This window comes from Corylus avellana, chromosome ca2 (assembly GCF_901000735.1).
Source record: "Corylus avellana chromosome ca2, CavTom2PMs-1.0".
Taxonomy (NCBI): domain Eukaryota; kingdom Viridiplantae; phylum Streptophyta; class Magnoliopsida; order Fagales; family Betulaceae; genus Corylus; species Corylus avellana.
Window position 1 is genome coordinate 29,089,756 of NC_081542.1, and position 14,638 is coordinate 29,104,393.

The window sequence follows — 14,638 nt, forward strand, 5'->3', positions numbered from 1 at the left end:
TCATGTATTTTATGCTGAGAATCTTAGTAGAATCTCCATTTCAACAATCTTGAAAATAGTACAAGAGGCCCTTCACTAAAAAAAAAATAATGATTTAGAGATGTTTTGGAATAGGGTCCATCAGTAGTCATTTTAATTGTAAAATGACCCCTCTCAGAAGGAAGAGTCGTTTAAAGAGTAAAACATTGTTCAAACGACCCCACCCTCAGAGTGAGGTCATTTGAATAGTACTTGGTGAAGAATAACTAGTCAAGTCGATCTAGATGGTGAGAAATTTCCTCCAAAAGTCCAAGCACAAGTTAATGGGGGAGAAAGTGCTGCTCAATTTCCTCCTCTTGTTCGTTACTCTATCTGGTCCAAAAACATTTTGGCTGCCTTCTACACTCGTCCAAACTTCATCTTCCAAAGGGACTACAAAATCTAGTGTGGGGTGGGCTTTAAATTATCAATTATTCTAAATGATAAATTTAATCATTTAATTAATATTCTAACGCTCTCTCACACAAGTGAGTTTAAATTAATTATCGCCGAGTCTCGACATATAGAATATTTAATTGAATTGAGAAATGAATTCCAAAGACAAAATTTGATATCATAGCCTTTGTTTTGATTTACTAATTATTTTAAAATTTTAAATTAATAAAAAAAATTATGAATTTAATCATTTAAATAATGTTCCAATAAGCTCAAACTCATCCACACCTTCAAGCATGTGAGTATCTAAATTGATTTACCATGATATTGAGTGGCCATAGAAATGAATTATTTAAAATAATGGTGAATGAGTTGGTAAGTCACCTTGGAATTGATATTATATCTTTAATATCTTAACTTGATAAAGAAAGTTTGACAACAGATATTAATTATATAGTTGGAAGAAAATCGGATGTTGGCACAAAACAATGGTAGACACAAGAGGTAAAAATATTACATCTAAATGATCAAATGCTCTCCCAAGAAATGGAAATTATTATTATTTTTTATTTAGATTTTGTTTTGTAGTATTTTTAATTATATGGTTGTATTTTATCTGCAAATTGCATTGATAACAAATTAAGAGCATAAAACTCTGAAAAATCAAAGCCAAATGCTATAAGATTACGAAGTTATAGATACCAATAAGAATTTATCATAGCCAAATGCTATGAGGTGACAAAGTCATAGATATTATTCAGAAAATTCTTATAATCAAGTGCTATCTAGAACTTCAAGCTTCTGCTAACTCATGTACTAGATCTGCTCTGAACAGACTAGATCTAGAACATGAGTAGCCCATATACAAAAAAAAAAAATAATAAAAAAACAAAAGGTCAAAATAAAAAAACTAAAAATTCAGCCGTAAGAGATAAACCCTCACACCGATCTACTATTCATCGGCCCAAAGATTAGGAGACAATTCACATCATTGATCCAAAGGCCAAGACAAAAGGAATAAAAAAAGGATATCGTAGACATCCTTAAGAAGACTAGCCTTGCCGGATGAAAACGATCAAATCTAAGTTTAGAAACTAAATCTAAATCTACATCTACAAGCTAGATCTAAAACTAACTCACAAAAAACCTAGACCCAAAAGATCATAGAGAAGACACCGAATCTATAACTTTACATTTATTTAAAGAAAGAATCTTGGACCTATGTTGAAAACATATCCTTCCCCCATGCCTCCCTCATGCCATGTCTAGCCCACTTTGCCCTTGAAAAAGAGAGAGAAATCTCTTCGTAATAAATGATCTGACGTCTGGAATTTCTTGACCTTTAACCGTCACACGTGGATGACTCTGATTTATCCTTGTACAGCACCAAGATAGTCTGTAGTTTCGCAGCTTGTCAAAGCTCCCAATCCCTAGATCTAAAGACCCTCGGGTAAAGATAAACAGCACGCCCAGCGTGCTTCAACAGTGAAGCACTCCGGGCATAATTTTTTATTTATTATTATTTTATTATTTTAATTAAAAAAAAAAAAAATACGCCCCGAATTGCCCAAAGACCCTCACTTCTCAAGCTACCCCTTCAACAATTTATATAATCCCCCGGGACTCCCCACTTCCGCCCTTAAAGATCTGCTTCAAATTCTGAGCTTAAAGTTTCAGTTATTGAAGCAGGCAAGTTAACTATTTTCCATTTTGTTTATTCACTTGATTATTTGATTGTGTAACTACTAATTCTTAGCTTGGAACTTGAATCTGCCATTTATTTTGAACTGAATGCAAATGTTTTCTTTCTCTCTCTCTCTTTTGTTTTCTTCGGTTTGGAATTCCAATTCTGTGGGATTTGGAAGTCTGGGTTTTGCTGTGGAATTGTTATTCTGGGTTTAATGAGTAAGGCCTGAGTCCAGAAACCAAACCAGATTTGGAATTCCACTTCGAATTCCAGTCCGAGCATTAGGTGCTTGCTGCCAAACTCGGCTGTGCATTTGATTTGTTTTCTTCTATGGTTCAGTATAAAATTACCATCCACAATGATGGAAAGATAGACCTTTGGGATTGTAGCTCAAATGGGTTGTAGATAGATTGTAATGTACTTCGAGACCTTTAGGGATATTGTAAATGGAGATTTAATTTCTCAGAAAGTTTTAGAGGAGCTAGTTTGTTAAGTTTTTGTTGGAAGCATTGTGATATTGTGGATTTGGTGTTGCAGAAAAATATCTTGAGCGAAATGGCCATCAGGAAACCTGGTTTAATTGCTTTATTTGATGTGGATGGTGTTAGGTGTGACTTGCCACCCATCACACGTGGGCCCCACTAGTTCTCTACTCCTTTCGGGTTTAGGAGACTTTTGTCTAAGTTTGTTTTGGAGTCCTTCTCCTATGTGTTGTTGGACTCCTTGTTTGACTTATAGTAGAAGTCCTAGACCAACATGTAAAAGGAGAGTTAAGCTTCTATATAAGGAACAAAGCACAAAGTGAATTTGTGTGTGTGCAAAAAAACGTGAAGCACCAAAGAGAGGAGAAAAAAGAGAGAATTTGAGAGAAGGAGGTACAAGGGCAGCAAGGGTGTTTTCTTCTTGGTGGTTTTTGGAGGAGCCAAAAACAAGTGATTAGAAGAAAAAGGGTGCTGCAGAGTGAGAGAAGAAAATAGAGATCAGCCGCCATCTGTTCCAGCAAAAGAAGAGTTTGTACATCTGTCTTTTGTATTCTATTTTAGGAATAATCTTTCTTGTGTGATAGTGAGATTTGGGTGTATTGGGGCTTTGGGATCTGAGTGATTTTCTCTCTACTATTTTTGTACTCCATCTTTTGATAGTGGATTTTCTCCGGGTCGTCTCCGCCAGTGGATGTAGGCTTGTTAAGCCGAACCACTTAAATCTTTGTGTCGTGTGTGATTGCTTATCTTTGTTATTCCGCATTCTTCTTATTTTTCGCATCTCACGGGTCTTGGAAAATAGGATTAATTTCCTAACAACTGGTATCAGAGCTGTTGGTTCGAGTGGGAGCGATGGCAGGTGAAGAAGGAAAGATGGGAATCGAGAAATTCGACGGCAAAGATTTTGGGTTTTGGAAGGTACAGATTGAAGATATTCTTTATGGAAGGATCTTCATCAACCTCTTTTGGAAGAACAACCCGACGACATGGATGATAGCGAGTGGGCTCTGCTTGATCGTAAAGCCCTAGCAGTTATCAGGTTATCACTGTCAAAATCAGTTGCACACAACGTTGTAAAGGAGAAGACCGCAGCAGGTCTAATGGCGGCTTTGTCAAGCATGTATGAGAAGCCGTCGGCTAACAACAAGGTGCATCTGATGAAGAAATTGTTCAACCTAAAGATGGCGGAAGGAGCTTCAGTGGCACATCATCTCAATGAGTTCAACAACATCACAAATCAATTGTTCTCAGTGGAAATTAATTTTGATGATGAGGTTCGCGCGTTGATCGTCTTGGCATCTTTGCCCAATAGCTGGGAAGCAGTGAGGATGGCTGTGAGTAACTCTGTAGGAAAGAGTAAACTAAGCTATGAAGACGTCAGGGATTTGATTCTCAGTGAAGAGGTTCGCAGAAAAGATGCAGGTGAAGCCTTTTGTTCTGGTGCTGCTTTAAACCTTGAGACTCGGGGCAGAGGACAAGATAGAAACTCTGGTCAAGGCAGATCAAATTCCAGAAAAGGGAGAAGCAAATTCAGATTCGGCCAACAACCTGAGTGTTGGAACTGTGGCAAGACTGGCCACTACAAGAAGAATTACAGGGAACTGCAGAAGGAGACTGAGAATGATTATGCAAATGTAGTGACAGAAGAAGTATATGATGCCCTACTTCTATCTGTTGATAGTCCCCTTGATTCTTGGGTCTTAGACTCAGGAGTATCTTTTCATACGACAGCGATCCGTGAAATTCTCGTGAACTATGTTGGTGGAGATTTCAGGAAGGTGTATTTGGCTGACGGAACGGCGCTGGATGTTGTGGGCCTAGGCGATGTTCGCATTAGAGTTCACAGTGACTTGGTATGGAAGCTACAGAAGGTCAGGCATGTTCCGGAGCTAAAAAAGAATCTGATTTCAGTGGGACAGCTTGATGAGGAAGGGCATTCAATTCATTTCCACGGTGGAAAGTGGAAGGTCTGCAAGGGAGCTAGGATTTTGGCTCGTGGTCATAAGATGGGTACTCTTTATATGACGACGAACAGCAAGGATACAGTTGCTGTTGCAGATACGGATGTTGACTCAAAACTATGGCACGTAAGGCTTGGGCACATGAGTGAGAAAGAGATGAAGGTACTTATGTCAAAAGGGAAACTACTGGGGTTAAAGTCAGTTGAGTCTGATTTGTGTGAAGGCTGCATCCTAGGGAAGCAGAAGAAGGTGAGTTTCGCGGAAGTTGGCAAAGCACCTAAACTTGGAAAGCTGGAGCTGGTACACACGGATTTGTGGGGTCCCGCACCAGTGGCATCTCTTGGAGGCTCGCGGTATTACATCACATTTGTTGATGACTCAAGCAGGAAGGTATGGGTTTATTTCTTGAAAAGTAAATCTGATGTATTTGAGACTTTTAAGAAATGGAAGGCCATGGTTGAGACTGAAACGGGCTTGAAGCTCAAGCGTTTGAGATCAGACAATGGAGGAGAATACGAAGATAGGGGGTTTAAACAGTTTTGTGCAGTGAATGGGATTAGAATGGAGAAAGCTATCCCGGGAACGCCGCAGCAGAATGGCGTGGCTGAGTGCATGAACAAGACTCTCAATGAGCGTGCCAGGAGTATGAGATTGCATGCTGGGTTACCAAAGACTTTCTGGGCTGATGCAGTTAGCACTGCTGCATACTTGATAAATAGGGGGTCTTCCGTTCCCTTGAGCCATAGACTACCAGAAGAAGTCTGAAGTGGAAAAGAGGTAAATCTTTCACATCTGAAAGTTTTTGGTTGTGCTTCGTATGTCCATGTTGAGTCTGATACTATGAGTAAACTAGATGATAAATCTAGTAAGTGTTTCTTCATTGGATATGGAGATAAGGCCTTTGGTTATCGATTTTGGGATGATCAAAATCGGAAGATCATTAGAAGTCGGAATGTGACTTTTAATGAGTGTGCTATGTACAAGGATGGGTCAAGTGCAGAACCTGAAGTTACAGAGCAGGAACCGAAGAAGTCTGAGTTTGTTAACTTAGATGACCTTTCTGAAAGTACAGTGCAGAAAGAGAAACAATTCGTGGAGGTGGAGCTTGATAAACAGTGTTCACTCACGGATGAATGTGATAACAGAAAATCTTCAAGAAACTTATAGCACCGAGAAGAGTCCTATTCTTTAGCAAGAGGCAAAGAGAAACAGGATCGAAAAGCAACAAAGAGGTATGGCTTTGAAGATATGGTTTCTTTTGCTCTAACGGCTTGTAGTGGAGATCCATCGTCTACTCAGAATAGTACACTGACAGAGGTGGAGTTACTACAGAGAGGTAAAACTTGGGAATCTGGAGAATTACCCAAAGGAAAGAAGGCTAAAGGGTGCAGATGGGTCTACAGGAAGAAAGAGTCATCCGAGAATGCTGTACGGTCGACGGGGCTGATAGGGAGGCATGGTGTAATGTCTAAATCAAGTCCTATGCTCAAGTTCAAGAGGTGCTTGGACTTGAGGGACACTTGTAGAGTGTGATTGCCCTTGGGGGTTGAGGCGGAGACATCTGGAGGAGACACGTTTTGGTAGACTTGATGGGATTCAAGTCAAGGTGGAGATTGTTAGGTGTGACTTGCCACCCATCACACGTGGGCCCCACTAGTTCTCTACTCCTTTCGGGTTTAGGAGACTTTTGTCTAAGTTTGTTTTGGAGTCCTTCTCCTATGTGTTATTGGACTCCTTGTTTGACTTATAGTAGAAGTCCTAGACCAACATGTAAAAGGAGAGTTAAGCTTCTATATAAGGAACAAAGCACAAGGTGAATTTGTGTGTGTGCAAAAAAACGTGAAGCACCAAAGAGAGGAGAAAAAAGAGAGAATTTGAGAGAAGGAGGTACAAGGGCAGCAAGGGTGTTTTCTTCTTGGTGGTTTTTGGAGGAGCCAAAAACAAGTGATTAGAAGAAAACGGGTGCTGCAGAGTGAGAGAAGAAAATAAAGATCAGCCACCATCCGTTCCAGCAAAAGAAGAGTTTGTATATCTGTCTTTTGTATTCTATTTTGGGAATAATCTTTCTTGTGTGATAGTGAGATTTGGGTGTATTGGGGCTTTGGGATCTGAGTGATTTTCTCTCTACTATTTTTGTACTCCATCTTTTGATAGTGGATTTTCTCCGGGTCGTCTCCGCCAGTGGATGTAGGCTTGTTAAGCCGAACCACTTAAATCTTTGTGTCGTGTGTGATTGCTTATCTTTGTTATTCCGCATTCTTCTTATTTTTCGCATCTCACGGGTCTTGGGAAATAGGATTAATTTCCTAACAGATGGGACCCTTACTGCTCCAAGAAAGGTACCGATTTTCTTCTCTGATTCATTTTATTTGTTAATTTTGTTCCATTGTATTGTTTATATTATTATGGTCACAGCAGCATAGGATATATGTAAGCAAGTTGTTATTTCTTAGATTTATTGCATGAAAGTAACATTTCCATGTATCCACTTGAAATTGTCTTTGATGCAACTTTTTCCACTCAAATGCTAGGTGGCCACTCCAAAGCTGTTAGAATTCATGCGGAGCTTCGAAAGGTAATTGCTTAGCTATAAGAGGGGATTTTATGGGACTCTTTCTTGTATTCTCTTTTACCAACATTCAGAAGGCATTTGATGAGAGATATTTCTGGCTGCAGGTTGTGACAGTCGGAGTCGTGGAAGGATCTGACCTTATTAAAATATCAGAGCAGCTTGGGAAGACAGGTTTGCTCTATCTAGCTCTTAGTCATTGGCTCATAAGAGAAAGTGAAATGAGCTAGGAACCCAAAATCTGTTTGATTATTCCATTTGTTTCAACATGATCTAAAAATATACTTTAGTTCTTAGCTTTCAAATGTATTTTTCATGTGAATATTCGACATGAACCTTGACAATCAAGCATTATCTTTTCTATGGATTATAAATGAGTTTCAAGTCTAACCTTTATAAGCATTATCTGATTGGTTTTCAATAGTTCTCAAAATCAGGGCCAAATGCAGTTGTATACTTCACAATTTTTCATATGTACATGACTATACTATTAAGTGTCTCTTTTCTCTTTGCAGTTATTGATGACTACGATTATGTATTTTCTAAGAATGGTCTTGTGGCTCATAAAGATGGGAAGCTTATTGACACCCAGGTACTGTTTACAGCATAAACCCAGAATACAAAGAAAGCAGTAACATTTGTAACTGATGTTTATAAATTTAGATATCCACAAGAGACTTGAGCTAGAAGTGTCAAGATGGTTTTATTTAACTTGGTATGCTAAACTTCAAAAAGCAATTGATGCTTGTATACTTGTCCTTTGCTGACCTTTAACCCTTCCCTTTGACTTGTAATTTGCTCAGAGAAAAAGAGTCCTTTGTTGACCCACTGTGTACATCCCCCATGGAAGTGTTTGTTATTCTGGACAATTATGTATCACCTCCTCGTCATTTTGTTATTACACATTACCTAAGTTTGAAAATGCCTTTGGGTTGGTTTTGGCCTTTAAGGTGCTTGCCAACTATAAATTGTTTCCTTGGGAGTTGTAGCAAAACTTTATTATCTTTTGCATCCTTGTTTCTTAGTTTGATATATATTACCTTGATAGGTTTTGTTTCTTCATGGAGAATAACTTATATGTGGAGGTTGCACAAAAGTGACTTTTTGTGCCCAGCACTCAATGAATGACAACTAAGCTTATTTCAAATTAGAAAAAAAGTTTGAATGCACTAGATTATACCATTATATTGTTAAACCCAAACCCTTATTTTCCCCTGTTATTCCTATTCTTTTATAAGGCAAACATCAACCACCCACTGCCGCCACACATCAGCCCACTGCCTCCACACCTCAGCCCACTGCCGCCATACATCAACCCACTGCCGCCATACACAGGCAGATTTCCACCACCGGTAAGTGATATTTTTTTTTTTCTCTAACTCTCCATTTTGTTCCCCAGTCTTTCCCGTTAACCTTAAGGACAACTTTTCTTGTAAATCAAAGAACTTTGCTTTCCATATGAATACCGTATTTCAGACTCCGACTGTGAGGGTGGTGCCGTGAAAAGTAGCTGTTTGCCCCAGAATGAGTGACAATATGTGCCTGGTCTGCTGTTCCTGGCTTTTCTTTCTTTCTTCTATTCCGGTTCGACCTGTTTTTGTCCCTCTGTTATGTAGACGTGCCTAGCCTATTGCTTATGACTTTGAGTGATAATTTTTAGTTTTAAGGTTTGTGGATAATGTCTCCATTTTTGTAAAGAGAGATTTGTTCACCTAATCTCACATTTCTTTGGATGTCTGCAAGTATTACATCTAAATCGCAGCTGCCCATATTTTCTTATGAATGCTTCTCTTAAATGCTTTATTCATCATTCAAGATGGTCAATGGCAAATTGATCCTTTCACAAAACTAGAAAACCTTAGATTCCTCAACATATTTGTGCATGATTTTGTAAAGTTCAACATTATTTTTCCCTACTTTAGTCTTTATCTAGTTGTAAAAACTTATCGTGAAATTCTTGTCTCAATGGTTAAAGAAAATCATCTTGCAGGATTCCCGAAATGAATACTAATAGTAAAGAACTTGAGATAATATTATGTGGTGATGAGATTATTGAAGATGGATATATTGACAATGTAATGGCAGAAGATCAATGTGAATTGAAGCAATCTACTACCCACTTTTCTTGGCGTAATGGTCCCACAGAACCATGTCTTAATATGGAATTTGTTGAATTAGAAGATGCTTATGCATGTTATAATGCTTATTCAAGGCGAATAGGTTTTAGCATTCGGAAAAGTCATTCTCGGCGATTGAATGATAAGTCATTAGTTGCGATAGAATATGTGTGTTCAAGGGAAGGATTTCGTTATAAAAATTCTCAAAACACAATCTCTACAAATTCGAAGCCAGAAACAAGAATAGGATGCAAAGCAATGATGGGTTTGAAGAAAGTGGGATTAGGATGGATTGTATGTAAGTTCGTAATTGAACATAATCATATGCTCCTTTCTCCTAGAAGCACAAGTTTACTTCGTGGACATAGAGTGGTAACACATGCCCAAAAGAGTCTTATAGATACACTAAATGAGCCCGGTGTACCTACAAGGAAGATAATGTTAGTGTTGAGCAAAGAACCCGGTGGTGACCATAATGTTGGTTGTATTGCTAAAGATGTTCAAAATTATTTGGGGAATAGAAGAAGTCTTATGTTTGGAGAGGGAGATGCACAAAAAATGTACAATTATTTTCTTGAGAAACAAAGCAAAAATTCGAGTTTTGTTTATGCAATCCAAGTGGATGAAAATGGAAGAATGGGCAATTGTTTTTGGGCAGATGCTAGATCACGAGTTGCATACCAATATTTTGGAGATGTTGTTACTTTTGATGCTACCTATTTGACAAATTGTTATAAGATGCCTTTTGTTCCTTTTACTGGAGTTAACCACCATCACCAATCAATGATGTTTGGATGTGCTTTGCTCATAAATGAAACCGTTGAATCATATACATGGTTGTTGAAAACATGGCTTGAAGCAATGCTTGGACGTGCTCCTTCTACAATTATCACAGATGATGACAAGGCTATGGGTAAGGCAATTGCAGAGGTACTACCAAATACTACTCATAGATTGTGCTTGTGGCATATTTTACAAAAAGTTCCAGAACATTTGGCTCATATATATAATAAATATCCATCTTTCCAAGGAGATTTTCGACATTGTATTCATAATACAATCACGATTGAAGAGTTTGAGGCTGAATGGAATGAAATTGTAAGCAAATATCAATTGGGAGAGAATGATTGGTTGAAAAATATTTATAGGCGACGTGAAAAGTGGATACCGGCTTACTTGCGAACCACATTTTGTGCTGGCATGTCTACTACTCAAAGAAGTGAGAGCATGAATAAGTTTTTTAAAGATTATGTTCGTTCAAGCACAATGGTGTGTGACTTTGTATATCAATATGAAAAAGCCTTGGATGCACGTTATTTTAAAGAGAAAGAAAGAGATGTGAAGACATTAAATTCTAGACCGATTTTAAAAACATGTTACAAGATGGAAGCAGAGGCTGCAAAGGTTTACACAAGAGAGTCTTTTTTGATGTTTCAAGAAGAGCTATTTAACACTCAAAATTACAAGTCATCTAAATATCGGGAAGAAGGAGGGACAAAGATATATAGGGTGACCCTTCATGGGAAAGAAACTCCATTTTATGAAGTTGCATTTGAAGTTCTTGAAAAGAAAGCTACTTGTACATGCCATAAGTTTGAATTTGTTGGAATTCTATGTAGGCACATTCTTCAAATTTTTTTGAAGAAATCTTTGGTGGACACTATTCCTCAACATTATGTTTTAGATAGATGGATGATCAATGCCAAGAGTCGCATTATACATGGCATATCAAGTGATGATAATCAAGTAGAGAAGCCAAATTCTTTCACTTTGATGAGAAATAGCTTAATGTTGCAATTTTATGAAGTTATAGAAGCGGGGTGCCAATCAAAACGAAAATATGAACATCTTGGCATTGGTTTAGAAAAGCTTCATCACAAGCTTTTGGCAATGGATGATGATTGTGATGTAGGAAGCGCCGATGGTCCCGTGTTGAACAACCAAGTACTATCAAACCTTGGATTCACCTTGCAAGATCCTTTAAATGTTCGTTGTAGAGGAAAACCTAAATCTTTGAGACAAAAAAATCCAAAAGAAAACCAAGAAATCAAGAAAAGGGCATGTTCCATTTGCAAGAAAACCGGGCATGTGAGAACCAATTGTCCTTCACAAAAGCAAGCTAGGTATTCTTATAAATTTTGTGATTTACAATAATTTACATTAAAATGCATTGTGTTTTATTTTGCATTAAAATCTTATTTTCTATAGGGATGTTGTGAAAGACAATATGCAGTCAACTAATTTGGAGTTGATGGATCAACAAAGTCTAGTAAAGGTAATTTCTTATTATAACATATCCTCTATCAAAGTCATATTTTGTCCATTATCTAAATTTCATTATTTTTTAATACAGTGCTCTTTGCCAACTATGGAGTATCCCTTTGCAACTACATTTGCCATGTCTCAAGATCCTGTATTTCCATCTACCACAATTGATATTGGTGCAGACAACAACCCCTATGAAATTCCTTGAAGTTGTGGTTTGTGTGGAGTGGTCTTTTTTGTGAGGTTATGGTGACCATAAAAAAATGTATGGAAGTTGTATGCTGTATATGGCTAACAATGTCGAATGTATGCAAGCTCACTAAGCTGTATGCTGTTATGGTGACCACTTACTGGTTTATTTTTTGTATAACCAACAATGTTTAAGCTAACCAACAGTATTTGCTAAATATTTTTCAAGACTGAGATCAACAATATTTGCTCAATATTTGTTCCAACTTACAACAATGATAGTAAATGGCAGATTTATTCCACAAGCAGCAAGAAAATACTAGAGTGCTTCTGCAACTATTAAATTGCAAGTGCTCTGGAAGAAATAAAAATGCAGGTGAATCTAGTTGCAGACATCCTTAAATACAAAGGATATTTTAAGGGCAGATTAGAACTTCATTGAAAATGCAGGTGAATCTAGTTGCAGACACCCTTAATTAGAACTTCATTCAACAATATTTTTTGTTCCAACTTACAACAATGAAAGCAAAATGGCAGATTTATTCTACAACCAACAAGAAAATATTAGAGTGCTCTGGACCAAAAAAATTGCAAATGCTCTGGACCAAAAAAAAAAAAATGCAGGTGAAACTTAGAATTTTCAATTTCATCAAGCATCTAGTTGCAGAAACCCTTAAATACAAAGGATTTTTTAAGGGCCTATTTTAGAATCCCTTGTTAGTTTAAAAAAATTAAAAAAAAAAAATCCAAAAAAAGTAAGAACTTCCATCGAGCGGTGCGAGTGGGCTGAGAGGCAGGGTTCGCTAGGCGGTGCTGGTGTGGCGATATTGGTGCAGAAGACGGCGATCTGGGCAGTGGGCTAGGCGGTGGTGAGCTGGGCCGCGGCGAGCTGGGCAGGGCAGTGGCAGGGAGCTGGGCGGCGGCGAGCTGGGCAGTGGACTCCTGAGCGGTGCGAGTGGGCTGAGCGGCGGGGTTCGATGGGCGGTGCTGGTGTGGCGATATTGGTGCAGACGACGGCGATCTGGGCAGTGGGCTCGATGAGCTGGGTCGCGGCGAGCTGGGCAGCGGCAGGGAATTGGGCGGCGGCAGTGAACTGGGCTGGACGGCGGCGAGGCTCGATTTCTCTATTCAACTTTTCCTGGGCGGTGCGGGTGAGCTGGACGGCTGTGGACTGGACGACGGCGAACTGGACGACGGCGAGCTGGGCGGCGGTAGACGAAGAAAACTGAGAAAACGAAGAGAGAAAGAACGAGAAAGAAAACTTACGGTCTATTGGTTTTACCATTAGAAGGGATAATCTAGTGCATCCAAAAACATTTTCTAACTTGCTCCAGGCAGACGTGTCAGTCATTTAGTGGCTGGCACAAAATCAACCTTTTGTGCAACCTGAGTACCCAAGACGCTCTCTTCTTCATGTGTCCAGAGCTTAAAGACATTTCTTGGAGAAGAGAAACTCAAGGTAATGACCTTCTTGTGTTAAATAAACGAACTGTTCAGTTTCTTATTTGGAAAATGCCCATTGTTTTATACTCTTAGGATACCTAGGATGGGTCTCTTGCACTTGTCCTTACATTTTCAGGGACTAGAACAGTTAATTTCTCCCATACATGCTTGCTTGCATGCAAAGAACTCATCAACAATGACTAGAAGCATCTTATTAGTTGTTGTTCTGCAAGCCTATAGTAATAATGGATAGTGAGAATGGCTATGGGTGTAAGTTATAGAGATGTATGGTAGACAAAAACTCTGTACAAAACATTTTCTAGCTTACCATATTTATCAATTCCTTGTCCCGATGGATTGAAAATGTGCAGGAATTTATCAATTTTACACTCCAGTATATTGCTGACTTGGATAGTTGGATATCCCTATAAAAAGGTTAGTGTTATGAAAGCCTAAATATGTTCGTGTGTGTATTTTAAGCTTGGTAAGATTTCCTTTTTTTATATGTTTTTAGTAGAACATTTATAGAGTTCCGAAGTGGCATGATCAATGTATCACCAATTGGGAGAAACTGCAGCCAAGAAGAAAGGGATGAATTTGAGAAGTATGACAAGGTAAAGAATCTTTGGTTCTTTTTGTTTCCCGCCCAAAATATCAAATTCTAAATTATTCTATTATCATAGAATAACTTTTATGCTTTTGGGTATGCAATGTGGAAAAACACATGAAAATGATGTTTCAGGTTCTCAACATTCGCCCGAAAATGGTTTCTGTGCTTCGTGAGAAGTTTGCTCACCTTAACCTGACATTTTCAATAGGAGGGCAAATAAGTTTTGATGTGAGTTGTACTTAAAGATTATACTTCTTCTTCATTATGTTGTGATGAGTCTTGATTTGGCAGTAAATCAGAAGGCAAGTGCCATTGAATCTAATTTAGGTGCATAATTCTTGTAACAGGTTTTCCCTCAAGGTTGGGAAATGGTATAGTTTATGATTGTAGTAACCTATATATAATCGCCAATGGGTATTCTAAGTTAGTCTCAAACTGTTGAAGGCAACAAAATCATCGGTTAACAAAAGGTCCTGTATTTCCAATTCTCTCCTTGAGCTTCGGTTAATTCAGTGGAAAACATTTAGAAAGACAATTACAATCTAGCACATACAGAAGCTTCCTACTGACCAAATGCCCTTTATTTCAAATGTCAACCCGGAATTTCATGCAAAATACCATAGAAACTGAAAGGAACAGATTCAATTACCCATTTAAATTTAAGGGTTGGAAAGTTGATTATTGTTGTCCTACTCAACTTCAAATATATAGGGGCCGGTGTCAATGACTGCCCGCTAACTGCTAACAGCTATAACCGCAAACCGTTTAACCGTATTAATCGCTAACCGCCTAAGCACTATAACCGCCTAGCGGTTTGCGGTTATTGGGTTTACTAACCGTAATCGCTAATCGCCTTTTTATATAATATATTTTTATAATTATAATTATAAAAATATTTATA

At 38.3% G+C, this 14,638-nt stretch overlaps 1 pseudogene; it reads left to right on the top strand.

The window, feature by feature from the left end:
- Window positions 1–4,589: 4,589 nt before the first annotated feature.
- On the top strand, window positions 4,590–14,114 carry LOC132169536 (phosphomannomutase-like; annotated as a pseudogene).
- The last annotated feature ends 524 nt before the right edge of the window (window positions 14,115–14,638 follow it).